Source organism: Castor canadensis, chromosome X (assembly GCF_047511655.1).
Source record: "Castor canadensis chromosome X, mCasCan1.hap1v2, whole genome shotgun sequence".
Lineage (NCBI taxonomy): Eukaryota > Metazoa > Chordata > Mammalia > Rodentia > Castoridae > Castor > Castor canadensis.
The window spans coordinates 14260898-14275529 of NC_133405.1; positions in this window are offsets into that span (position 1 = coordinate 14260898).

Genomic DNA, 14632 nt, shown 5'->3' on the forward strand with positions numbered 1-14632 from the left:
AGGCTTTTTTGTTAGCCTTTCCATCACACATTTACTGAACCCCTATCTAATCCATGGGCAGACCCTGAAACTTCACTCTGTAACACTTGATCTTACCAGGAATAGGGGGACAGAAATCCTACCAACTTCAAGAGGTGCTAGGGAGGACGAGATGATAGGATGAGGGTCACACTCTTTAGCACAGGGCTTGGCACCCAAAAATTTCTCAGAAGTATCAGCTAGTGTCATCCAAGAACACTACCACAGAGCTCTGCTCTCTGACCACAGGATATTGTGGGTCACACTTGGCCACTGCCTAATTCGCCAGCAATCTTGGAGCACAGACAGAAGGAGGCTGGGGCAGGAATTGATATAAGCCCACTTTCTTTCGAGGACCTCTCACCTGCCCTAAGAAGACTCAGTATCAGCCAAGGACCCAGTAGACATACTGAACACTCAAAAGGCCAGGATTCAGTCAACTAGGATTCAGAAAGCCTGGTTGGAAAAGGAATCAAAGGGGCTGCATCAAGGATGAAGTAAATTAATTCATGTGAAGCACATAGCACAGAACCCAACCCCTACTATATGCCCAGTGGATGTCAGTTACTATTAAGATTATCCATGATCCCAGTTCCATGAGCAACCTGCTAGTGGATCACAAATGAACTTGGGGAAGAGCGAGCTCTGATGGTGGTATTTGTGGAGCACTCCTTGCCCCAGGTGTCATAATGTCATGCTGTCATTGTTAGACATGCACTCCACATAGACTGCGTGGCAAATGTGCAGCACTGGTTCTGAGGACACTTCCTCTTATATGAGGGCAGACACCCCTGATGAGACACTCCATCCCACTGAACCCAGTCAGAACCTCACATTCAGCTTCAGGACACGGGGCTCTAGGCAGAAATTGACAAAGGACATGAAGTGGCCTGGAAGTTGCAACTCTTACCTCTGAGAAAGAGATTCTCTCTCATTTCTTTCTCAATTCTTTACCAGATTTAGTTTGATAACAATATATTCTTATACTATATTATAAATATATAACCTATCATATATTTATAGTCATTGTTTATATTTGTATAGAAATCATTATTGACATGATTATAGATTCATATGAAGACGTAATAAATCATACAGAGATCCCATGTGTCCTAAACATAGTTTAGGATTCTGACTCTTCTTGACTCTACTCCAAGACCACAACCAAGATATCGACATAGTACAATGCGTGGATTTTATTCACACCTCCCCAGTTTTACTTGTGCCTATCTGCCTGTATGCATGTAGCTCTGTGAAATTTTATCATATGTGTAGGTTCATGTGTCCACCATCACAGTCACGATGCAGTTCCATCACCACAAGGACAACCCCTTTGCCTTTTATAATCCCATGGAACTCCCTCACAGACCCCATCCCTAAACCTGGCAACCACTTATTTATTTGCCATAACCACAATCTTGTCATTTCAAGATTATATTAATGGAATCACAAAGTTTGTAGTCTTTTGGATCATCTTTTTTTACTCACCATAATTTCCTGGAGAAACAGTCACATTTTTATGAGTATCAGCAGTTAATTTATTTTCATTACTGAGTTATATTCCACAGTGGATGTTCTACAGTTTGCTTAACTTTTCACTATTTAAGGGACATCTGCACTTTTTAAGTTCCTAGGAATAAAGTTGCTATAAAAATTCATGAACAGCAATTTTTGAACATTCATTTATGCAGACAAATGCCCCAGAGTGTAACTACTAGATCAGCTAGTAGTTGTGTTTTTCATTTTTAAGAAACAGACTATTTTCCAATGTGACTGTACTGTTTTACACGATTCAGTAATGTATGAATGATCTAGTTGCTTCATATCCTTGCGAACATTTGGTTTTATTTTAATCACTCTGTTCAGTTATGTTATATGTCATACAGTTTTAATTTGAATTTCATTTAGTGGTTAATGATGTTGAACATATTTCATGTACTTCTTTGCCAATGATTATTTGTATATCCTAAGTGAAATAACTACTCATTTTTCATCCATTCTTCTTATTGAAGCATTTATTTTTATTCTTGAATTTTCTGACTCTTTTATACATCATAGATCCTTGTTAGATTCTTTGTCTAGATCCTTTGTCAGATACATATTGTACAAATATTTTCTCTCACTTTACATCCTGCTTCCATGGGCTTATGCAGGTGAAAGTTAAAAATTTGATAAGATTCTATTTATCAGGATTTATTTTTCTAGATGATATTTTTACCCTTAGAATTTCAGATAAGGCAAAATGGACCTGTCCTCTTTGTCCTGGAGGTCAACTACTTTAGAGATTTTTTGTGTTGGGGTCAGGAACTAATAAGCATAACAGTTTTCATAATAATGGTAACACAGTTTCTCACAGTGTAGCAAGCACGATCCAAACATTGTGTCATTTAATCCTCCCAAGTTCCTATGAGATAGATGCCATTATCATCTGCATTTTATTTATTTATTTGGTACTGGGATTGAAGGCAGGGCCTAACACATGCTAAGCACATGCTCTACCACTGAACTGAATCCCCAGCCACATCAGCTGCGTTTTTAAATTAGCTTATATTAACTGTGATATTTCCACACACACATATAATATACTTTGATCAAATTCACCCCCTTCATTATTTTTATCCTACTCTCCTCCCTTTTAGAACATTTAATGGGCTTCATTACTGTATTTTCATACATGCATATGAATACTTTGATCATATTTACCCACCCTTGATGGTTTCTTTTCACCCTCCTCCCTCCCACTGTTTCCCACCCCCTGCCAGTTCCCCCATTTTACACTCATGTCATTCATTTTGCTTTGTAGGTGCAGATCCTGCATATGAGAAAGAACTTGTGCTATTTGGCTTTTATTCATTCTGACTGATTGCACTAACATGATGATTTCCAGTCACATACATTTTCCTGCAAACGACATCATTTCCTTCTTCTTTATAGCTGAATAATACTCCATTGTTTATACATACCTCATTATCTTTGTCCATTCTCCAGTTGATGGGCACCTAGGCTGATTCCATAGCCTGGCTACTGTAAATAGTGCTGCTATGGTATCTCTCTTGCACGCTGACTTACATTCCATTGATATATGCCTTGGAGTGGTATAGCAGGATCATACGGTAGCTCTATTTTTAGTTTCTTAAGGAACCTCCATACTGATTTCAACAGTGGCTGCACTAATTTACATTCTTCCCAATAGGTATAAGGGCTCCTTTTCCCAGCATCCTCCTCAGCATTTGCTGTTGTTTGTTTGTTTGTTTACAATAGCCATCTGACTGAGGTGAGCGTGAATCTCAGTGTTGTTTTGATTTGTATCCCCTGGTGCTAAGGATATTGTCATCTGCGTATGAGGAAACAAGCAAGACATATCAGGAGCCGGGTTCGATGTTCCACAGCTAAGAACTAGTGGAAGCGTTGGCACACCAGTCAGATCTGTCTAAAAGCTGCTGTATTATCTCCCCAGTCCTTCATTCTCACATTCTAAACAATGAACATTGTGTGTGCCCCCAAGCTTGACGGAGGTGGACTTTCCTACACCCATGTATTTCAATTCCTAAGGAGAGTCCCTGGCCTGGCCCCAAGTTTAATTGAAGTTTTATGGAATTCTGAGTTTGAATTTCTGCTGTCTCCATGCAAAGGGAGGGGTCCCACACCCACGAAGGACTGTAAGAATTGCACTGTCCAGCCATCTTCCTGTACCCTACGTGCTGCCAAAAGAGGCCCTCACCAGCTCAACTGATCAGAGCCATAGCTGCCTGCCTACATTTGCCTTCTCCAGCTGTACTTTTGATTTGCGGACTTTGGTAAAAAATTCAGTTTGGACTCAGGCTCCTGGAAATGGATCTTCACCTTTCTCTGTTCTTTGATGCATATATTCTGATTACTTTCCCAAGACCTGGACACCCTCCAAGACATTTCAATTCATATCCTTGTCTCCTTCAAAAGCCTCCTCTAATGACACCATGATTCTGAATCTTGAGATTCATTTCTTGAAACCTATTTGTTTCAATTGATCATTTATTCATCATATTCTGAGACCCAGCCTTTTGTTGAGTACTGAGCTAAGAAGTAGGGAGACTCACAGAACAAGACAGACACAGGCCCTGATGCCCTAATGTTTGCATTTTATCTGGGAGAAATTAACAGGAAAGAAATCATTACTAGCTCCAGTCTGCACCCCTAGAGGTTTCTCTGACTTCTATACTGAAACCTATACTTTACTGAATTTAGATTAATCATCTCATATACATTGGGATTTCTATCTCTCCAGGATATTCTGGTTTTTTTAACTCTTTTATTTTAGCAAGGAATATGAATAGACACACACTAGGAAGGTTACAATAAAAAGGTACACAATAGAAGCTTTGGTTTAAAAAAAGGTGAAGAAATGTGGAACTCTTAAAGATTGCTAGTGAAATTGTGAGATGATACTGCCACTTTGGAAAATTCTTTGCCAGTTCTTTGAAAAGTAAAACATAGAGTTACCATATAACCTAGCAATTCTACTTCTACACAAATAACCTGAGAGAATTGAAAACATATGTTCACGGAATTTCTTGTACAAAATGTTAATAGCAGCATTACTCACAATGACCAAAAGGTGGCAACAATACAAATACCAATCACTGTATGAATGAAAATATGAAATACAATCTATCCATACACAATATCCATGGAATAGTATTTGGTGATAAAAATAATAAAGCTCTAATACATATTGCAACATGTATGAACCTTGTAAAAATCATACTAAGTGGAAGAAATACTTCACATAAGGCCTTGTATAATATTCTTACTTTTATATGAATAGTAAGAATAGGAAAATCCACAAAACAGAAAGTAGATCAGATGGTGCTTCAGATAGGGAAGATGAAGGAAGAAGAATAAAACTCCTACCAGACATGGGTATAAGGGTTCCTTTTCCCAGCATCCTCCCCAGCATTTGCTGTTATTTGTTTGTTTTTTCACAATAGCCATTCTGACTGGAGTGAGCTGGAATCTCAATGTTGTTTTGACATTGAGATGCGTTTCTTTTTTGCATGATAGAATTCTTCTGGATTGAAATGTTGTCCATGGTGGCACAGCATTGTGAATATACTTTAAAAATCCCATGGAAAGCCAGGCATGGTGGTTGGATTCAAGCACTTGGGAGAGCAAACAGGAGGATCACAAGTTCTAGGACCTGTCTCAAAAACAGCAACAAAAAACCCCATGGGATGTACACATTCAATTGGTGAATATTATGGTACATGAATTATATATTAAAACATAATCTGATCCTCAAAAACATTAAAATAGAACTACCATATAAACCAGCATTCCTACTTCAGAATGAATGGATAAACAAAATGTGGAGGGCTGGGGATATAGCTCAATGGTAGAACACTTGCCTAGCATGTGTGAGGCCCTGGGTTCAGTCCTTAGCACCACAAAAAAACAAAACAAAGCAAAATATGTTATACGTATGCAATGGAATGATATGCAGCACTATAAAGGAAGGAATCCTGTCACATGTTATCATATGGATGACCCTTATGCTTAAAGACATTATGCTAAATAAAGTAAGTCAGTCACAAAAGGATAAGTACTATATCATTCCACTTAAATGAATGCTATGGTTTGAACATATCCCCCAAAGTTCTTGTGTTAGCAACTTTATCCCCAATGTGACAGTGTTAATAAGTGGGACCTATAAGAGATGATTAGGCCATGGACACTCTATACTCGTGAATGAATTAATGTCACCAAGGCAAGAATGGGTTCCTTATAAAAGGACAAATTCAGATCCCTTCTTCTCTCCCTCCTGCCCTCTCTTGTCCTCTCACCTTCCACCATGGGATGACACAGCAATGATACCTTTACCAAATACTGGCCCCTCAATGTTGGATTTCTCAACCTCCAGAACTGAGAAAAATAAATTTCTATTCTTTATTAACTACCTGTTATCTGGTATTCTGTCATAGCAACGCAAAATGAACCGAAACACTGAAGTATCTAACATCTTTAAATTCATAGCTACAGAAAATACCATGGTATTTATCAAGGGTTGGGGATGGAGTAAAAGGGAGTTGTTATTTAATGAATATCGAGATTAAATTTGTTATCAAAAACTGACAATAAAGATCCGGGCCAGATGGATTGACTAGTGAAGTTGCAAACATTTAATAAAAATTAACACTAATCCATCTTAAACTCTTCAGCAATAAAAGAGGAAAAACACCAGTATGAAATTAACATTACCCTATTACTAATGTCAAAGAGATCACAGAAAATAAAACTTCAGGCTAATATCCCTTAGGAACAGATATAAAATCCTCAACAAAATATTAGCAAACCAAATCCAGCAGCATATAAAAAGGATTATACACCATGATCCATTGGGGTTTGTCCCAAAAATGCAAGGTTGGGTCATTATATCTAATTCCATCAGTGAAATACATCAAAATTATAAAGGGAAATGTGTGATAATCTCAGTAGATGTACAAAAAACACTTGATAAAAATCCAAGGCACTTTATTGATAAAAAAATTCACCACAAACTAGGAATAGAAGAGGACTTCCTCAACCTAATAAGGATAAATACATAGATCAGTGAAAAACCCTACTAACAGCTAACATCATACCTAAACTGACTGAATGGGGTATTGCCTAAGATCAGAAATAAGGCAAAAACATCAGATCTGGCCACTTTAACATTGTGCTGAAAGTTCTTTCCAGAAAAGTTAGACAAGAAAAAGATGGAACCGACATCTAGATTGGAAAGTTAACAGTAAAGCTATCTCTGTTCACAGATGATATGATCTTATAAAGAGAAAACCCTCAAGATGCTACACCAAAAAAAGATTTAAAAAAGAGGTGGGGAGTGGTGCTGGGGATGTAGGTCAGTGGTAGTGCACTTAATCTAGCATGCACGAGACCCTGGGTTCAATCTATAGCATTGCAAAAACTAAACTAAACTGTGAGAGATAATACATGGAGTAAAGTTGTAAGATTTTTTAAGATTATTATTATCTTTTCTTTCTATTTTAAATCTTTTTATTTTTTTACAATTTTTTTTCCGCTTTTATTTTATGATTTTTACATTTACTTACATGTGTATACATTGTTTGGGCCACCTCTCCCCTCACTCCCCCCACTTTCTGTCTTCTTTCTTTTTTTCTTTTTCTTTTTTTGGGGGGCAGTGCTGAGGATTGAATCCATGGTCTTGTGTGTGATAGGCAAGTACTCGTCTAGTGAACCACACCCCCAGCCCTCAACTATATTTCTATACAGTAGCGGTGAAAAATCCAACAATAAATTTAAGAGAATAGTTCCATTTACAACAGCAGCAAGAATAAAAAACAGTTAGGAATGAACTTAACAAAAAAGTGCAAGACCTGTACACTGAAAGCTATAAAACTTTGTTGAAAGAAATTAAAGGAAATCCCAGAGGCACCTGCACACCCATGTTTATTGCGGCACTATTCACAATAGCCAAGTTATGGAAACAACCAAGATGCCCCACTACTGATGAATGGATCAAGAGAATGTGGTATTTATGCACAATGGAATTTTATGCAGCCATGAAGAAGAATGAAATCTTATCATTTGCAGGTAAATGGATGGAACTAGAGAACATCATTCTAAGTGAGGTCAGCCAAGCTCAGAAGACCAAAAATCGTATGTACTCCCTTATATGCGGACTTTAGATCTAGGGCAAATGCAGCAATGTGGTTGGACTGGGACCACATGATAAGGGGAGAGTACATTTCAGTGATATAGAAATAGGTAGAAAACCCAAAACATGAAAGCGTTTGATGTCCCCACTCCAGAGGAACTAATACAGAAACCTTAAAGCGACAGAGGTTATCATGAGAAAGGGGATCAGTAACCAGGGTAAAGATCAGTTAGGGATGACATGGGTCATAACACATGTACACGAAAGCAATGCTAGGAATATTTCTGTATAGCTATCCTTAACTCAACTAGCAAAAACACTTTGTCTTCCTTATTAGGCTTGTCTCTTTTCCTCAACAAAACTAGTGATAAAGGCAAAACAGGACCCGCCTGGAATTGAGGGGGAAAGGAGGGAAGGGGTGGGGGAGGGGGGCAGGGGGGAGAAATGACCCAAATAATGTATGCATATGTGAATAAAAAAATAATAATAATAAAAAGAAATTAAAGGAAATCTAAATAAATGGAAGCATACCCCATGTTCACAGATTAAAAGACTTTATTCTTAAAATAGTAACACTCCTCTAAATGATCTACAAAGTAACAAAATCCCTGCCAAAATCCTGGGCACCTCTTCTGAAGAAATGGACAAGATGGTCATAATATTTTATGGAAATGCAAGGGACTCCAAGTAGCCAAAGCAGACTTCAAAAACAAAAACAAATTTAGAGGACTCACATTTCCCGATTTTAAAATTTATTACAAACTTTCTATAATGAATGCTGTATGATACTAGCATAAGGATAAACATGTAGCTCAATGATATAAAATTGAGAGTCCAAAAATAAGCCCTTTCAACAATGTTATGAAATCCATTCGATGAGGGAAATTAGTTTGTTCAATAAAAGGTTGCTTGGACAGCAATACCAACATGCAAAAGACTGAATCTGAAACTCTAATTCACACCATGTATAAAAACTAACTGAAATGGATAAAAGACCTAAATTTAAGAGCTTAGTCTATAAAACTTTTAGACAAAAACATGGGCATAAATCTTCATGACCTTAGATTATGTAATTAAACAAAAATACGATACTCAAAACACAAAACAAGATCAGGCATGGTGGTATACATGTATAATCCCAGCGCTCAATAGGCTGAGGCAGGAAGATCAAGAGTTCAAGGTCACCTTGGGCAATATAAGGAGACCCTGTCTCAGAAAACAAAACAAAAGCCCATGTAGCAAAAGAAATACTTGATAAAGTGGACATATCAAAATCAAAACCTTTTGTGACTCAAACGACACTAGCAAGAGACTGAAAAGACAACCTGTATAATGAGAGAAAACATTTATATGTAGTATAACTGATTTTAAAAACCTCTATATGGACTATATAAACAAAATATCTCAACAATAAAATGAAAAAAATGGGCAAAGATTTGAATAACGTTCTTTGAAGAAGAAAAATGAAAGGCCAATGAATGCATGAAAATATACCCGACAAAATGCAATACAACTTTATATCCACTAGGATGGCTATTATTAAAAATATATTTAGACACATACTTGTAGTCCCAGCCATTAAAAAGACTGAGGCAGGAGAATTACTTGAGTCCAGGAGTTCAAGTCCAGCCTAAGCAATATAGTGAAGTCTGTCTCAAGAAAAAAAAAAAGCAACAACATAAGCCAGTACAGTGGGTCAAGCCTGTAATCCTAGCTACTCAAAAGGCAGAAACTGCGAGGATTGAGGTCCAAGGCCAGCCAGGACAAAAAGTAAATTCACCAGACCCCCATCTCAACCAATAAAAAGCTGGGTGTGTTAGTACATGCCTATTATCCTAGCTATGTGGGAAATGTAAATAGGAGGATTGTGGTTCAGGCCAGCCTGGGCATAAATGTGAGACCCTATTTGAAAAATAACTGAAAACAAAAAGGGTGAGGGAGTGTGGCTCAAGTGGTAGAGCACCTGTCTAGCATACTCAAGGCCCAGAGTTCAAACCCTGGTATGGCCAAATCTAATCAATTAATTAATTAATTAAAACTAAATTTAAAAAGGAAAGTCAAAAATAACCAGTGTTGGCAAGGATGTGGAGAAACTGGAGCCCTCATAGGCTACTAGTGAAATGTTATACAAGGTATGGCTGCTTTGGAAAAAGTCCGGCAGTTCTCCAAAAAGTTGAAGATAACATTCCGATTTGACCTAGAAATTCCACTCCTAGGTATAGACCCAAGAAAACTGAAAAAATATTTGTTCACAGAAAACTTGTACAAAAAAGATCACAGCGTCAATATTCATAGTAGTCCAAAGTGGAAGGAATCCAAATATCCATCAACTGATGACTAGATCAACAAAATGTGATCTATTCATAAAATGGAATTCTTTTCAGTCGCAAAAATAATGAAGTAACAATACATGCATACTATGAGATGTATGAACCTTGAGAACATCACACTAAGTAAAAGAAGCCAAATACATAAGGCCACATATTATACTAATTAATTTATGTGAAATGCTCAGAATAGCAAGTCCAGAAAATTGATTAGTGGTTTCCGGGGACTGAGGAGAAGGGAAATTTGATGAACATTGTCCATCAAAATGTATGGGGTTTCTTTTGAGGGAGGGCATGAAAATATTTTGAGATTAGATATTGGTGACAGTTGTAAAATACTATGTATATGCTATAAACCATTGAGTTAGTTGTTTTTAAATAGTTAAAATGGTGAATTTCAAGTTTTCTGAATTTTATCTTAAAACAATAAAACAGAATATTTGTCTTGTTGTGAACAATACTGTCTCTTTAAGAATGCACATGACATGCTGATGAGTGTTGAACTTATGTATTGTCTGACAATAGAGGATGAGGGGTGATTCACACCCCGTACTTAACCCTGTGGAAATGGGTGACAGGTCATTGAAGTGACGCATTTATAACACTGATTTAGAGCTAATAATAACAGTGGGAACCATCACAATAATTGATAACCTTTAAGATCTTACAACACGCCAGTTTCTAGATTTTTTCATTTATATATCCTTTCATTTCAATCCTCAAACAAACCTACAAAGGTGGTAAGTTGAATCACATGAAACTGTTAATATTGTAGTTCAAAAAAGAATGAATATTGTTGATGGAGGTGGATATGATCAAAGTACATTGTATTTATGTATGAAAATAGAATAAAGAAACCCAGTGCAATTGTAAAGAGAGAGAGAGAGGATAAGAAAGTAATAGAGGGGCTGAATGAGTACATTATACTCATATATAGAACTATCACAATGAAATTCCTTTGCACAATTAATGTAAGCTAATTTTAAAAAAGATTGAACATGGTCGATTACATATAGTTAAATCTAATATTGTTATCTTTATCCCCAATACACTTCAGTGGTTCCTAATAACTCTATCTTCGTACATTCATCATTTAGTCAACAAACATTGATTATGCACTTAATAGCACTAATAACCAAAAGAAAAGTCATGAATAAGATATAACATAATTTGAATTACAGGAGATCACAGTATAGTATGGAAGGTACATGTGAAAATTTTAAAATGGCCCCTCAAGACTGTGAACTAAGGGCAATTACGGAAAGCAATTGTAGAAGGAACTCAGAAAAGGGAAGGTTGTCTTACTTCAGGCTTTCTGAAAGGGCATCCAACACAGGATTAAAGGAACATGAATTTATTAGAGGAAATGCCCCTAGAGAGGAAGTAACAAGGGAGCAAGAAAAAGGCTAGGAGAGTCATTAGACTAGGAGACAAGTATGACATGAATGAAAGAGAGGAGAAAAGGTTGAGTAGTGTCCAAGACTGTCATGTAGCCTAACAGAGCTTTGGCAAAACCCTTCAGGACTTCTCAAACCAGTCACCAACAAAGAAGAGTGATGTCTCCCAGGAACAAGTCTGCCTTAGCAATGACCATGCTGTCTTTGGTCACTGCCTTGGGGTGCCAGGTGAAATGCATGGACTTGAAGCAAACATGAAGATGAATTTCAGACCTGGGACTCTTGATTAATTATGTCTCCTATAGTTATAAGTCCTCAAGGTACACCACAAGGGTTAAGTGTCAGGGAAGCCTTAACTACGTTGGTGATTTTTGACCTGGGTTCTAAGATTATAATCTCCTACTGGATAGAGACAGTATAAAGAAGGAAATTGAGTACCATGTGGAATAGGAGAATGAATGAGCAATTGTGGTGCTTGGAAGGCTTTACATCACACCAGCTTATGAAACTTAGTCTTTGGAATTTCAACAGAATGTTTCTTGTCCCAGCTGTGTCCCAATGTCTTATTCCTATAATCTAGTGCTTACTAAAAGTGTTACAAAAGTCTGGGTTGTGGCTCAAGTGGTAGAGCATCTGCCTAGCAAACATGAGGCTCTGAGTTCAAATCCCAGTATCACCAAAAAAGGTTACAAAATAAAATATAATTAAATTACCATTGAGTGTTGCATTGCTCACTATAATTCGCTCATTTAACACATGGAAAACTTTGTACATTAATATTCAATCATTCCAGGCAGAGTACCTCTAAAAGATTTGTCAGTTCATTTACATGTTTATCTGTTCTCTTCTTCTTGGGAGTTGGATGTTCTTCCGCCTGATGATTAGAATGAATTGGATATTTTGAATTCATCCATCAGATTTGGAAATGATCTCTTAATTGATGAGAATACTTAACAGTTAATTGAGCATTTTTACTGTGAACTTCCATTTTTCTTGAGTACAAAAATAGCACAGCGCAAGGCCATGGATAAGTAAAGTCGCTCATGCATCTATCTGTGCCCATCCTGCTCTCTGCAATATGCCTGCTTCCTCACAAATTGTTAGGCACACAGTAGGGCACTCAATGAATATTGAATTTCATTTTCTATGCATTTTTAGAAATTTAACTATACGGGAGCAACTGTATCTTTACTATGTGTGGCTACTGAGAAATTTAAGCTGATCTTATAATGAGCTTTAAAAATCTGCATGCTACCAGTTCATCTAGGAAAACTATATGGTATTTGGTTCCTATCCAATGCAACATCAGAAATTTATATTACATCTTCCTTCCCCTCCCACTATACAGCTGCCTAAAAGTTATAATAATGTATAGAATCCAGTCTTAAACTTTAAAGCACATGTATTTTCTTTAGCCCAGACTAGATAAAATAATTTTTTACTGGGGAATTCTTTCACCCATGATAAATGAATGATTCCCTATCTCCTTAATACTTCCAAAATTTGTGCCAGCCAAGAGGCATTCATATTTCTTCTAGTTTGTGCCAACCAAGAAGCACTGTAATTCTTCCAATTTTTAAGTAAGTGTTTTAATGAAACTATTTGTTAAGAATTGCTAATATGTGTATTATTATACCAGCCCCTGAAAAAAATGCTATTTGGAGCATACAAAAAAACTTGCCATTTGTCTTTCTTTGACAGTTCCATTCTAGCAGTCTTTCTTTCTCCTTGTATTTCTGTTTATTTGGTTGGTCTTTTCATCTGGTTTTCAGAAATTATTTACCTGGGCAAGTGTTAATGCATCAGGAAATTGTTACTTATTTGTCTGAGTCCTCCAAGGAGAAGATACCAAGATGGATTTATTAGAGAAAACACCATGAAGGAAAATGAGTACAAAGAGAAGCCAGAAAAGACTAGAAGAGCTGTCAGATGGAAATATAGGTCAACTTCTATAAAGAAAAGAGGAAAGAAGACTAGGAAAAGTCTTAGACTATAGTGTTGTTCTAAGAAAAGTGCAGGAAGACCAATAGGGAGTCCTTGAGCCAAAGTCAGCCTTTCAGAAGCTTTGCATCTCTCAGGATTAGACAAGCTTTAGTGTCCTTCATTTGTTCACTCACTGGTTGAGAGCAGCCCATGGGAAACTTGGCCTTATGCAAAACACAGTTGACTATTGCACAGTAAAGCTACTGAGGTCATCATTCAATTGGGCTCCCTGATGTCAGAGATCTGAGAGGTGACTTGCATGGCTATCACAATAACATTATAAGAAAACTGAGGCAGGTATTGCAAATTTCATACTCCTTAGTATAAGTACACAAGAAGTAAACTTTTTTTTTGGTGGTACTTGGGTTTGAATTCAAGGCCTCACACTCTACCACTTGAGCCACTCCACCTAAGAATTTAGGACATAGGTAACTTGCCCCAGGTCAGACACTCACTGATTCATTCAGATCACACTTATGGGATGCAACCAAGCACAGAGTCTTTGGCTTACACAGAGGTGGGTTGAAATTCCACTTCACCACTCTTTCTGAATTGTTATTGCAAAAAATATTTTATCAGAACTGAATTAAGCCTTTAGATGTAATATCCAGATTTTATGAAATACAGGGGATAAAGGAATAAATTAAGCAACATCATGAGGAAACCATGAGAAAAACCCAGAAGGTACAGGCTGAGGGTGTAGCTCTGTGGTAGAACACTTGCCCAGAATGCACAATGCCTTGGGTTCCCTCCCCAGCACCAAATAACAACAACAACAAAACAGAAGATGGGCATTGTACAAGAAAACTGACCTGATATCTGAAACAAGTCAATGTCTTAGGGGAAAAAGCTAGCAGGAGCAGCTAACTGTTTCAGATTAGAAAGTTAAGAGCTATAACCATCAAATAATTCTTTTTTTTTTCTTTGCAGTACTGGGGCTTGAACTCAGAGCCACTCCACCAGCCCTATTTTTTTTTTTTTGTGAAGGGTTTTTCAAGATAGGGTCTCAAGAACTATTTGCCTGGGCTGATTTCTGCCTCCTGAGTAGCTAGGATTACAGGTGTGAGCCACCAGCACCTGGCTCAAATAATTCTTGATTGGAATCTGGCTTGAATAAGCCAACTCTAAAAGACATTTTTTATATAATAGGGGGAATTTAAATGCAGACTGGGTGTTAATGGATATTAGGGAATCACTGGTAATTTTGTTAAATAATGGCACTGTGGTTATGTGTGAAAATGTCATATATAAATTGT